Consider the following 15,060-nt stretch of genomic DNA (forward strand, 5'->3'; position numbering starts at 1 on the left):
AGGAAGAATTTACACATGCCTTGTGTGTTTGGTTTGGACCCTCTGATTATGAGGACTTTGATGAGGCTTTAGCCAAATTACAATAGACGGGGATGGTTAGAGAATACCAAGCCCAATTTGAGCGGATAGCATCACGAGTGCAAGAATGGCCAGAGAAAGCTTTGATGGGGAGTTATATAGGTGGATTGAAAGAAGAAATACAATCAGAAGTGAAGCTATTTCATCGTACAACTCTAGTCCATGCTACCAGCTTGGCCCGGTTGCAAGAAGATAAATTACAGCGGCAAAGGTGAGCATTGCCACAATATGGCTTCTTGCCAACATCACCACTTCAACAAGCTGTTGTAGCCTCCACCAATCCAAAACTTCCACTAGGAACTGGATTCAAAAGGTTGTCTTGGACTGAAATGCAAGCAAGGCGTGACAAGGGATTGTGTTATAATTGCGATGAGAAGTTTGTACCAGGCCACAAATGCAAGAATCAACAAGTTTACATGTTGGAAACCATGCTGGAATCAGAAGACGTGGAAGAGAAAAAAGAAGCAGCAAGAAGGGAAACACAACAGACTGTTCCAGAGATCTCTTTACATGAACTTTCCGGAGTGGATACTCCCCAAACCATGTGCGTGCGTGGTATGACCCAAGGTAAACGGTAAACCACTACACATTCTTTCTTATTCCCCATTTTAGGAAAGTGGTTATCTTGAATACAACCAACAACCCTTCATTTAACTCTATAAACATCAGGTTTTATCACACATCCTTATAGGAAATCCTAAGAGCCGTTTTGTTTCATCTAGTGACCCTTTATATTAGTTCCTTCAGGGAAGAGTAATTTTTAGTTTTGTTTTAGCGGAATTTTTAGTTTTGTTTTAGCGGGTTGGGGATGGCTGAGCAGGCACTCCTTTGCTTTAAGCCAATTTTTGTTTCATTTTTTCCTCCTGGCGATGTGAACTGAAGGACATGTATTGAACATTTTACCATGGTTCTAACAATGTTTTGACTATGCAAAATCAAGATAAATCACTCGAGATTCTTTTTAATTTCTTTTCTTTTTCTTTGCTTTGGAAATTTCATATGGGATCATGACGGCATAAACCTTAACCACATGCAAGCACACACATGGTTGATACTCGAAGAACTTGCCAAAATACTCAAAAAACTTACTGGATAGTTGAATTTTGAACTTCCAGGGAAAACATTTGTCTACTCCCAGAAAAGACAAATTTGTTTATCTTGCTGAAATATATTATTTATAATTTTTGTCTTACCATGCTACTAGTACTAAACCAAAAAGTAGTCATAAGGTTTCTAAAAACTTTTTTTTTTTTTTTTGAGAATCAAACTAACTGCTTTACACACGCTTTGATTAGGATTTTTTTTTAAAAATAACTAAATCTTTCAAATTATTTTATTAGTTGGGCAACTTTCCAAACTATTTGCATTTCTAACAAATCGAGTCTAATAGACTCGATTTTGCCCTTTGAAAATACGCTTGGAAATCGAGTGTGAGATACTCGAGTTTGAAAATCGAGTGTCTCATACTCGATTTCCAAGTGTATTTTTAAAGGGCAAAATCGAGTCTATTAGACTCGATTTGTTAGAAATGCAAATAGTTTGGAAAGTTGCCCAACTAATAAAATTGTTTCGGATTTATAGTTATTTTTTTAAAAAATCCCTTTAATTACTCTCACTAAACTCAAACACATTAGTCATAAGGTTGCTAGAAACAGATAACAAAGACTAATTACATTTGTCAACAGGTCTGAAGCCTCACTGTACAGAAAATTGCTGCCAACAGATCTGTAAGCTCTTAGAATGGAGACTTTGTGAAGCGAGTTTCACTCCAATAATAAGCTGTAAGGAGCACATTGTTTCCAGCAAAGATTCAAATGTTACCTGTAAAAACAGAAAACCATTATGGTACGTAAGCTCTATTACTAAGTTAAGCATTTAAATCCATATGACACTACAAATATACATATGTATAAATATATTTTTTAATTTTCAACAATTGAAACCATTGAAAAAGTACTAAAAACCATAGAAAAACGTATTTTCAAAAGTTAAAATCATCATTGAAAATCGTCACAAAAAACTAATTAAAAGAAGTTACATGTCTAACTATTCACGTATCAACACAAAACATGCATACCAAAGTAAAACATGTCTCCCAAGAATTCAAATAGTTCAAAGTTTTCAAAATTTGACTAATTAAACCCAAAAAAAAAAAAAAAAAAAAAAAAAAAGGCTAAAACACCAGTCTAATTCTAATATGCTTCCTACTTCTCAATTTGCATTAATACCTGCATCCTCGCAATTAAAAGGAAAGAACCTATTAGACAATATGTTTACAAGAAAGTGAATAAACAAATGATGTCTTGAAGATACAAGGAAAAGTAGTACAATACATTCCCCAAAAGCAAACATGCTAAGAACTTGGGTCATCTTTACACTTGATGCACTTGGTTAGGTTTACTTAACTGACCATCATTTAAGGCTCTGCTACTACAATGTGAAACTAAGGATATGCAAGTCTTCCCAATAAGCTTTACCACAATAATTTCAAACCAAAAGCGCTTAGATTACTGCCCTGGTCGATCTAAAAGGTCATAGGTTTAATCATTAAGAACATTCTGTATGATACTAAAGTTGTGGTTATAAATAAAGTTTCTAGATATAACCAACATAGCAAGGATTCAAAGAGTAAATGATCCACTGTCACAAATTTATTTTCAAGTTAACAGTCCTCATTCCCCTTTAAAAAAAAAAAAAAAAAAAAAGTTAACAGTCTTCAAGGTGAGAATATATAGGTGGAGGGGCGTGGAGCAACCTTAATATAATCTAAAAAGCCTGAAGACTCTGCCGATTACAAATTGGAAGAGCTGAGGCCACATGAAATTGATCACAAGAAATATCCGAACAGAAATATTAATTTGGAAATGGACTAGACAATATAAAAAGTCTTAGATCAGTTAATACATACATGGAGTGGCAGAGGCAGTTAACTACAGTATCGGTACTCTAGTCTAGTGCAATGACCTCATAGGCTACGTACTCATTTCAAAATTATTGATGACTCAATACTATCATTTTCAATAACCATGTGTTGGGAGGAAAAACACACACACACACAAATATATATATATATATATATATATATATAAAAGTTGAAGCGTAGCATTTATTGTTACTACGCTCTAGTTGAGCCACATCATCGCCATGTCACAAAGGTTTTTTGGGGGGGGGGGGGGCTGTATTCAATCCCATTTTCTCTCTCTCAACTCATCATCTTCTCATCAAACAAACGGCTAATGTTTATACTATTATGGACTTTCCCATTGAATCTAAATTGCTTTCATTTTAGCAATCAATCCTTCTTTCTCTCTCTCTCTCTCTCTCTGACTTATTATCTCTCTGACTTATCAAAAAAACGACTTTTCTCCCCATCAAAACATTCAATTGCCTCCCTTTGGATTTAAAACCCACCGATTTAATTTTTTATATATAGATTTTGAAAGTCTATTTGAGATCACCAAATTACAACTAGAATTGAAAAGTCTATTTGAGGTCAGTTTTTCTTTTTCTTCCCTTGAACTTCTTTGCTTTTTTGCTGCAATTTTTATGGTTTGTAGTTTGTATTGCTTTCCTTCCACCCCATAAATCACCAAATTACAACTAGAATTGGAAAGTCTATTTGAGGTTAGTGTCTCTTTTTCTTCCCTTCAACTTCTTTGCTTTTCTATTGCAATTTTTATGGTTTGCAGTTTGTATTGGATTTTTCTATTTCGGGGTTCTAAATACCATGTTTCTTTTTTCTCTTTTTCAATTTTCAATTGATAGTCTATTTCTTTGTATTCATATTCACAATTTTTCTTTACATAATCGCGTTTTACCCATTAATTTTTTTTGTATCTAGAATTGGAATGCATTTTTTTGTTTGAGGTACATGGCCATTTTCCTCCCATTTGTTTATTTTATTTTCTGAATGGCTTTGTAATTTTTTTTAATTAAATACTACATAAATTCTTGCTAATTTTCTTTTAATCTCATCTAAATTTATGCTAATTTTTAACTTCTTAGGATAACTTGGAAGAGGAAACAAAATATTATGATTGATAGGTATGGACCGTATGATCCTCTTTTTCTTTGTATTTGGGATTAAAACTTAGCTTTATATGGTTATTTTCATTATTTTTTTGAAAAATTATGATGTAAAGGTTTGTATTGGATTTTCTTTTCCAGGGTTGTAAGTACCATGTTTCTTTTTTTATTTTTATTTTTAATTTTCAATTGATAGTCTATTTCTTTGTATTCATGTTTATAGTTTTTCTTTACATAATTGCGTTTTACCCATTAAAATTGTTTGTATCTAAATAATTGGAATGCGTTTTATTGATTTAGTACATGATCATTTGCCTCCCATTTGTTTATTTTATTTTCTAAATGGCTTTGTAATTTTTAAATTAAATACTACATAAATTCTTGCTAATGTTCTTTTAATCTCATCTAAATCTATGCTAATTTCTACCTTCTTAGTTCTTAGGATAACTTGGAAGAGGAAACAAAATATTATGATCGATAGGTATGGACCGTATGGTGTTCCTCTTTTTCTTTGTATTTGGGATTATAATTTAGCTTTATATGGTTATTTTCATATATTTTTTGACAAATTATGATGTAAATTACATTATCGTAAGTTAGACATACTAAGGTTTTTTTTTTTTTTTTTTTTTTTTTTTTTTTTTTTAAATTTTTTTTAAAGATCTAATCTCTAATTCTTACCACTTATCTTCTCAAAAAAGAAAAAAAAAAATCTTACAATTTAAAATTTTTAAGGAAATAATTTTTGGACGCTTACAATGTTTAACTATTGTATCCATTTTATGACTGTGGACATGCATGCAATATTGATTTATGTTTTCCATGGTAATACTAATGTTCATTACTTTGGAATTAAAAAATTCTCTCAATTGAAGCATATACCTCGGTGTGATCTCATTCTTAAGAAATCCTACAACTTAATTCAATCATGCTAACCAATATATATAAATAAATGGAATGATTTTGTACAGTCCAATACGAATTAAATCATATTACCTTAGTTAGCTTAATTAAACTTATCTAATTCTTGAGAGGAAAAAAAAAAAAAAAAAAAACTCAAACTTATTTCTTATATCTTATTCTGAGTTCAATTTGGCTATGATATGTTGCGCTTCAATCCATCATACTCCTTAATTATACATAAATATGATATAAATAATATTTAGATAAATACAACAGGAAATTAACTAGGATTTTTTTTTTTCGGTACTTAAGAAAAAAATTCTTAAATGCATACTACAAATTCCACTATTATTATAATTCTTAAATAATATGTACTTAAATATTCACTATTAGCACTTTTAGATATGTAAACAATTTTTTTCCCCTAAAGTGGGTATAATTTTCCTCTTAAATTATTCCTAAGAGGCTTATATTTTTTTTAGTAACTAAAAATTCCCTTTTTTTTTTTTTTTTAGGGGAGGGGTATGGAAGTAACCTAAAAGGTAAGAGTTAAAACAATTAATTTCTACGTACAATTTCCCTTCTGGTATAATTGGGGGAAAAATTCATTCCCTACCTATATATTTCTTCTATCTAATTAAAAATAAAAAAAAACCCATAAAATTCTCATTTATGAAGGAAAGTCTCAAATTTTTCATAAACTTATATGATAGCCCTAAAGTCCTTTATTCAAACTTATTATTATGTTACCACATTGGATTTGATGAGTTTTTTTATAAGAACATATATATATATATATATATATATATATCATCACATTAACTACGTAATTTACAAGTTATAAATACATTTTTCAATTACCAAAACATACAAAGTCTCTTCCTCTTCCCTAACCTTCCCCTCCCTCAACACTTATTTATTGTATATACCCTTTCCCCTTCCCCTACATAACTTTTATATTTATATATGTTCTCTTTTAATCTCTCTTAAAACCTATAAGCATAGTATTTGTGATGGAAATTTGTTTAATTATCACCATTTTTTTTATATCTACTATCAAAAGTACCTCTCTCTCTCTCTCTCTCTCTCTCTCTCTCATTTCGATTTCTCTATAATCTTGATCTTTTATTTGTTAAAATTTAGAAAATTTACAAATTGTGTTTGATTTCATCTTGCTAGGTTCTTTTGCATGATCATTGGTTTATTTGCTATGAGTTGGCCTAAAGTTGAAGACTTGGGAGATATCAAACAAGATACAGTTGCTACATGAAAATTATAGAAATAAAAAGTATTAATATATACAAAAAAAAAAATGGAGATATATAAACAATTATATTGTGAATACGTTTGCATTCCCTACCCCTTTTATGTTATTTATTGATTGACTAAGGTCAACTACACATTTAGCTTCCTTAGTTTTAACATTTTTCAAATTGTATGGAAAGGAAAAATAGAAATTAGTATATGTTTTGGGGAGAAATTTTTTTTGTAATAACTGATTCTCATATATGAGTTTAGTGATTATGAAAATATAAATTGTTATAACTTTGTTTAATAGTTCTTATGTGATAAAGTGGAAAAAAAGTTTGAATAAATTTCTCATTAACTTCTCAAGAAATGCAAAACAATGTTAGCTTTCATATGAAACCTTCAAGATTCATTTTTATGTTCTAATAAAAATTATACTGTTAGGACATATGTGATTCACTTGTTAGGAGCATATGTCACTATTTTATGTAATTGACTAATCTTTTGACAAAACACACTTTACTTGTATTTGGGTAGATTTAGGATGTGTTTAATACTTCGAGAAATCTTGTTTCGAGATCAAATGTTAAAGCCATGCAAGTCTATCAAAGATTCAAGCTGAAAAGTGCAAGTTCATTAAAACTCAACAGCTAGCCATCTATTGAGCTTGAAGAGCTGTTCCAACCCCGTGGCTCGACAGCAGCTCGACAGATAGGGTATCTATCGAGGTTTATGAAAAACAGAATTTTAGATCTGTTTTGACTCTAATTCGTGATTGTATATTTGAGCTTTCTTTTCTCACAACCTTAGACATATAAAAGGATTATTTTAAGGGCTGTAAAAAGTGACACAAGTTGAAAATTGTTGAGTAAAATTTGTTCAAGTAAATTGTGACAGGAGACAGAATTTGTCCAAATTCATCGTTCTTGTGTAGAAGTTGCTGTGTTTGTGCACCGTAGGGTTTTGTGACCAAGCATCTTCTTGATCTTCATCGTTTGGATGAACTAAAGAATTTTGCAGCCAACAACCTTCTCTAGTTGGTGATTGAAGTCACGTACTGGGATCCGCGTAGTTGGTTAGTCACGTACTGGGAGCCATGCATTACAAGGAGAGATTTTCACTACAGAACAAGTCCAATTGGGTATTGGGGTAAGGGTTCAACTGTAGGTTGGTGTAAGGTACTGAGATTCCTTTACTTGTAACCGCTTGTTATGACAATAGTGGACTTTCGGGAGTGGTGACCTTAAATTCACCTGGTGGGGTTTTTGTCGTGTTGGTTTTCCCCATTCGTAAACAAATCACCGTATCAATTTATTTTCCGTTGCTTACTTTAGTTTAATTGGTGATTTGTTTGTGCTACCACACATTTGTATGTTAATTTGATTAATTAATAAACTTGGCTAATTAATCAATTAATTCATCACAAGGGGTTAATTCGTTTTTGGCCTATCAAGTGGTATCTGAGTAAGCATACTCTGATTAGGGTTAATCTTTGCTGTGTGATCCATTGACCCCTGTTGTCATGGAAACTCTTGATTGTTTTGACTTGCATGATCATGTGTTGAATGATGATGATGATGATATTCAAGATGCCTATTGTAAGCTTTATAATTTTTGTATGAGATCTCTTAAAAGTTCTACAAAATTAAAAGCTAAATTTAAAAAGGTCAAGCTTGAAAAGATGATTTGATTGCAAAATTGGATGAAGCCAATAATTTGAATGAGAATTTTAAAAATTAAATTTCATCTTAGGTGGACAAAATTAAAAGTTTGGAAGAGCAACTAGTTGAATCTAAAACTGAAGTTGAAAAATTAACTAGTGTCAAACTTGTTGTTGAGCCTAACTCAAAAGAAAAGGATTTTTATATTCCTCATTTTAAAAGGAATAATGAAGAGTTGAAGGCTAATATTGCTAGGATAGACAAAGGTAAAAATTTTGATGTTAACACTGAAGTTTCTAAACCTATGTCTAAAACTCCTCCTAGGAAGAATAAAAATTCTAAATTTGTCTCCACTTGTCATCATTGTCATATTAGGCCAAATTGTCCTAAGTTGAGGTCTCTGTCAACCTCCAAGGTTAGACCTCCTTCTAGGAAACCGAGTAGTTCTAAAACTACTCATGTTTGTCACCATTGTGGTGCTTCCGGTCACACTCGTCCTAATTGTTTCAAATTGTTTCCTCTTAAACGAGTGTCCAATAGGTCTCATCTTTTGTCTAAAAGTTATGTACCTATTATTAGTGAGTTGTTAAAAGTTTTGAGCTTTTTAACTCAATTTCAGGGGAATTCTAATTCCTCTATGTCATTTAGTAGTCATACTAGGACACGTGTTTTTTCATCTTCATGGCCAAAGGCTCGTGCTTTGTGGGTGATAAAGGATCCTAAGACTTAATTGTCTTTCTGTTTGTCCTTTGGTTTAATTCTTTCTATCTAAAGTTGGACTTTCTTTTTGGAATCATGCTCTCATGCATTTGCATCTAGTTTTATGCACTGTGTTGTTTTGTTTAACATTTTTTTTTTTTTTTAAGTTTTGCTTTGTATTGTTTTTCATACAAAAAAAATTTTGAAAAATCAGAAAAAGTGTACGTTGGTACTTGTGTGCCTTGGATGGCCATTGAAACAAAGTTTTCTAAATTTTGTATCTTTTGTAACTTAGATGAGCATCTCTATGCACAATTAAGCAAGTGAACTTTGTGGCTCGTGTTTGTGATGAGTAAGATTAAGTAATTTCTTGTACTTAACGCTTGTATCACTCTTTTTTACGGGAAGAACTAGAAAATCCTAAGAAAAAGGCATAAATAACCATCTCACCACTGTTGCTCGCCAATCATGAATGACATTTGTGTGCTTCGGCATAGCAAAATTAGAATATCAAATGCTTAACATAATTGGGTATTTCTTTTCTATCTCTTATATGTCCATGCATGATTTGCTTAAAAGAAAAACATGTAAAGAAAAATAAAAGTAAAAAGAACAAAATGCTTTATATATGATTACAAGCGTGTATTTTAGGAGATGTGGGAGTTATAGGATGTACCTCGAAGGTGATAGTCCCCATCAAACAGTTATGATTATGTGTGAGTTAAAGTGATTTTCTCATATCTTAAATCGTCATAACTAGTTGACACTTATGTAATCTTGTGATGTTTTTCACACACAACATGCAATATTCTTTGCTACTCTTGGTACATGTGCAGATGCAATGTGATTTGGCCATCACAAGGTTTACATGTGTTAATGTATACTCATTAAACTGTTAACTTGTTTTTGAAATATAAAAATGGTGAGACTTGTTTAGTGTGTGTGTGTGTGTGTGTGTGTGGGATCTATGTGCTTAAAATTTTTGTTGAGAGATGATTTTGAGGGTTTATAATGTTGATTGGATCATTAGTTGAGTTGCATGCTTGATTGCATTCATATTTGTGTTTTTCCCTTCTTGAAAAACTATTTTTAAGCAATCTCGACAGCTTCTCAACACCTGACTATCTATCGAGCTTTTCAACTTCTTTTTATCGCAATCTCGATAGCTTCTCGATAGCTAGGTGGATCGATCGACAAACTTTGTGGACCCTTGATAGCTTCTCAACAGCTGGTGGATTGATTGAGTTTCTTTATTATCTTTTTTTGTTGAATTGTTCCTCGATAGATCCTCGACAGCTGCATTAGTCGATGCCTTTTATGCTCAACACATGGCTTGACACTTCTCGACACCTCTATCTGTCGAGATTTACTGAACTCCTATAAAATCGTTTAGCGTGATCCATTTTTCTTTTTGCTCGACATCTCTCTCGATCTATCTCCCAAACCTCTCTCACTTACTCCAAACTTTTTCCCCAAGGTTTCTTCAAGCTTTTTCAAGATCTTCTTCACTTGGTAAGCTTCTAATCTCTCATATTCATGCATTTCATATTTTGAAACCTAGAATTTGGGGTTTTTCAATATTGTTGAGTTTTTGTTGAAATTTTGGGATGGGTTTTAAAGAATTGATCTTAAAAACCTCATGCATTGCATCACTTGAGCATTATAACAGTATTATCATGCATTTAGATGTGTGCAAATTGATTGTGTGTTAGTAGGATTGGATTGGGCTGAGCCCATAATGCTTTTTATATTGCATGTCACATGTTCATGCATTTCTCATGCATACGTACTCTTTTTTCAATATACTTTCTATTTGAATTCTTTTAGAACTTTTCTGATTGTCTCTCTCTCTCTCTCTCTCTTTTGTTTGCGTTAGTCTGCATCTATGGCACCTAAACACAAGTCTACTCCGTCCCAGAACCCTATTTGTTCTGGGGCATCCACTTCATCTTATCCTACTCCTTCATCTGTTCGGTTCCGTGACGAGAATGCTTGAAAGGCCTTCTTGGAGAACTTTTCTCGATGAGGCATTCATTCTGAATGCCAAGCCATCCTGGCGGACTTCGCCAACACTGATCTACCCGATGTCATTCATAGTCGAGGTTGGGAGTCACTATGTGACGTCCTGGTCACATGTCCATCCATGTTGATCCAAAAGTTTTACTCTAACATGCATGGATTTAATTCTTCAGTACCTCTCTTTCATACTCGCGTTTGAGGTACGCGTATTGTTGTCACACCGAAGTTGGTATCTGATGTGCTCCGTGTCCCTAGGATAGAATTTCCTGACTACCCTGGTTGTGAGCGTTTGAGGATTGTGTCCAAAGATGAGCTCAAATCTGCTTTCTATGAGCACCCTTTTGAGTGGGGTGAGCGTCAGTTCATTTACTGTTTAGGCTTTGCAAAAGGTCCTCAATTTTTGAACATGGTCTTGACATTTGTTCTTCACCCTCTTTCTCACTATAACTTATCATAGAGCCTCGTGCTCGATTTTTGTTGTCCCTTCTTGAGCATCTTACTATAGATATTCTTTCTCACTTTATTCTTTCTATCATAGATGTCCATAGGGATTTGACATCTTGTGATAAGCTCATCTTTCCTTCCGCTATCACGAGGATCTTACACCACTTTTATGTTCCCTTTCTAGCGTTCAACCACTTTTCCTATATGTGTGCCATAGACATCGCTACCATTAAACAAAGCGAGGCACAGTTTAGGTCGAGACAGTCTGGGTCAGCAGCTCCTCCCTCCCATTCAGCTCCATCTTGATCTGCTCCATCCACATTTGCTCCTTCGTCTTCTATGAGTGATGAGGCTCTCGGAGACATCATGATGCAGCTTCAACGCATGGATGCTCGCCTTGATACACTCTCTACTGAGTTGTATCAGGTGAACATTCGTGTCGACAGTATAGCATGACGGTAGGCGATTATGGGTGGCTTTGATCCTGAGGCTTCTCCTCCACCTCCTCTAGTAGCTTCCGAGGATGAGAATGATGATGATGATGCTACTGCTTCTGAGGATGATGATGATGGAGATGCTAGCTCTTCCAGTACAGATGAGATGCCTACTTGACACTCTTACCCTTTGTCACTCATGACAAAAAGGGGGAGTAGTTTTGGATATGAGAGTAGTCATTCTTAGGGGAAGAGTTAGTAAAGGACCTTTTTGTTAGGGGGAGTGTTGATATTTGAGGGATGTAGTGAGGTTTATTTGTATCTTTTTCTTTTCTCTACTTTAGATACATTTATATCTTGTACATGGGTCTTGTGACCATTATTGACATATATTGTACTTATCTTCTTTATATGTTGATATATGTTTTTTTCACCTACCCTTACATGTGTTGTTTCTTTTCTCTCTTTATGCACATGCTTCTTATTCTTGTATGCAATCTATTATTTTTGTTTCACGCAAAGATGCCTTGATGAGTTTTGTTTAAAGTGTTTTAGAAATACAGGTTGCCAAAGTCTACTTGCAATAAACTCTCTTCTTGCAAAGTTTTTCAAGAGTTTGTGTTAGGATAGATTTTATTGTATTCAACAAGTGAATATGATTTTATGACATCTCTTATACGTTCAGTTGTTTGTTGTGGTTTTGTCATGAATTGCCAAAGGTGGACATATGTGATTCACTTGTTAGGAACATGTGTCACTATTTTATGTAATTGACTAATCTTTTGACAAAACGCACTTTACTTGTATTTGGGTAGATCTAGGATGTGTTTAATACTTCGAGAAATCTTGTTTCAAGATCAAGTGTTAAAACCATGCAAGTCTGTCCAAGATTCAAGCTGAAAAGTGCAAGTTCATTAAAGCTCAACAGCTAACCATCTATCGAGCTTGAAGAGCTGTTCCAGCCCCGTGGCTCGACAACAGTTGAGGTTTATGAAAAACAGAATTTCAAATCTGTTTTGACTCTAATCCATGATTACATATAAAATGATTATTTTAAGGGCCGTAAAAGGTGATACAAGTTGCAAAAGTGTTAAGCAAAGTTTGTTTAAGCAAATTGTGACCGGAGACAGAATTTGCCCTAGTTCATGGTTCTTGTGTAGAAGTTGCTGTGTTTGTGCATTGTAGGGTTTTGTGACCAAGCATCTTCTTGATCTTCATTGTTTGGATGAACTGAAGAACTTTGCATCCAAGAACTTTCTCTAGTTAGTGATTGAAGTCGCGTACTGGAATCCGTGCAGTTGGTTAGTCACGTACTGGGAGTCGTGCATTACAAGGAGAGATTATCACTACAAAACAAGTCCAATTGGGTATTGGGGTAAGGGTTCAATTGTAGGTTGATATAAGGTACTGGAATTCTTTTACTTGTAACCGCTTGTTGTGATAATAGTGGATTCTCGGGAGTGGTGACCTTAAAATCACCTGGTGGGGTTTTTGCCGTGTTGGTTTTCTTCATTCGTAAATAAATCACCGTGTCAATTTATTTTCCGCTGCATACTTTAGTTTAATTGGTGATTTATTTGTACTACCACACGTTTGCATGTTAATTTAATTAATTAATAAACTTGGCTAATTAATCAATTAATTCATTACAAGGGGTCAATTTATTTTTGGCCTATCATATATATTTTCCATTTTTTAATTGTGTTCTGTTTTGATGCATATCTCACTATATTATAGTGTATTACAAATATTGTCATATATAATAATTGAAAGTAAAATACAACATGTTTTCTTGCCAAAAAAAAAATATATTTCTACAAAAAAATAAAGATATAGACTTCGTTACTTGCATAAAATATTTTATATATATATATATATATATATATATATTATACAATGTAATCACATTATTGTGTGATGAATTTGGGACTATTACTTATAATTCTCAACTACTATTCTCATTCTTTACTTGGCAAAAAAGAATATGACGTCAAATTTTCCCGCACATTACGCGGGTTTGTGATTAGTTGTATTTAAAAACCAAAGAAAGATTAATTAAAAATTAATATGCAAATTTTAAAAATGTTATTTCAGGAAGCATTCCAATGCATATAACAGAAGCACACAACTATGAGATGATCAAAAACTGCCTAGTTATGGCAAAAACTATATATGTAGCGCCTAATTTGACAAGATTCAGGGACATATTTACCTCAACATGGTGTGATATTTTTTCAAAGCTACTTGTCCTCATGCTAACCTCTCTAGCTCAGCTTTAAGCTCTACCTCCTTTTATTTTTATTTATTTTTTAAAAAAATACACATAACTGCAATTTTATTAAGCCAAAAGGTAGTTGTATAAAGCTTGTTATATTTTTTAGAATTATCAAGTTCATTCTCATTATTTTTTATTATTATTTAGAATTACCTAATTCTCATTCAGTAAAAGTTGCATTAGGGTATGATTGAGCAAGGAAAATTCATTTGTCTCGCATGAATTCTTGGGCTGCTATGGCCACTTTGAGTTTCTAGCATATAAATGTACACACTTGATTGGCCCTAATGTTAACTCAAAAAAAGGGGCTATCTTTAATCGCCAAATTTTTTTCTAATTGACTACTGATAGGTCACAAACTGAATGACACCTTGTGATAGAAATTAATTAATTAATTAGTCAAGTTGTTAATTAATCAATTTATCATGTAAACGCGTGGTAGCACAAACAAATCACCAATAAACTAATTATGCAACGGAAAATAAATAACATGGTGATTTGTTTACTAATAGGGAAAACTTAACGGCAAAAACCCTATCGGGTGATTTTCAGGTCACCACTCCCGATACTCCACTATTATCACAACAAGCGGTTACAAGTTAAGGAATCCCAAGTACCTTACCAACCTACAGTTGAACCCTTACCCCAATACCCAATTGGACTTGTTCTGTAGTGACAGTTCCCCTTTATGATGCACGACTCCCAAGTACGTAACTAACTAATTGCACGAATCCTAGTACGCGACTTACTCCTTTGCACGAATCCCAGTACATGACTAACTCCACAGCAACCTTTTGATTGTTGTAGTTGATTTGCAACAGCTTTACATAGAAACACTAATAAGATCTTCAATGTTGGTGCAAGAGACTTTGCTTGGTTACAGAACCCAAAGGCGTACAAGAAACGCAGCAAGAACTCTTTCTTCTATAGGAGGAGGCTAGGGTTTCAAAAAGAAAACCTTATGAAGCTCTCTAGGGTTAGGTTTTTCTTTTTCCCACCTCCTTTAAATAGGAGCTTAATGGGATCTCCTATTCCAAATAGGTTTATACAAACCTTGGATTTTCCTAGTCCAATAAGGATTATACAAACTCATAAACAAATAACCTTTTAGAATAAAAACATTGCTGGCTATAATTTGAAAACCCGTAAGCTCGATAGATCGAGACATCTGTCAAGCTTTAATGAATCTCTACAGATCGAGATTCTGTCGAGGAGGTATTGAGGCTTGTAGATTTGCACTTTTCTTGAGCAGTTCTTGAGTAGTCTTCATGTC

The sequence above is a fragment of the Quercus robur genome, chromosome 10 (genome assembly GCF_932294415.1).
Source record: "Quercus robur chromosome 10, dhQueRobu3.1, whole genome shotgun sequence".
Taxonomy (NCBI): Eukaryota; Viridiplantae; Streptophyta; class Magnoliopsida; order Fagales; family Fagaceae; genus Quercus; species Quercus robur.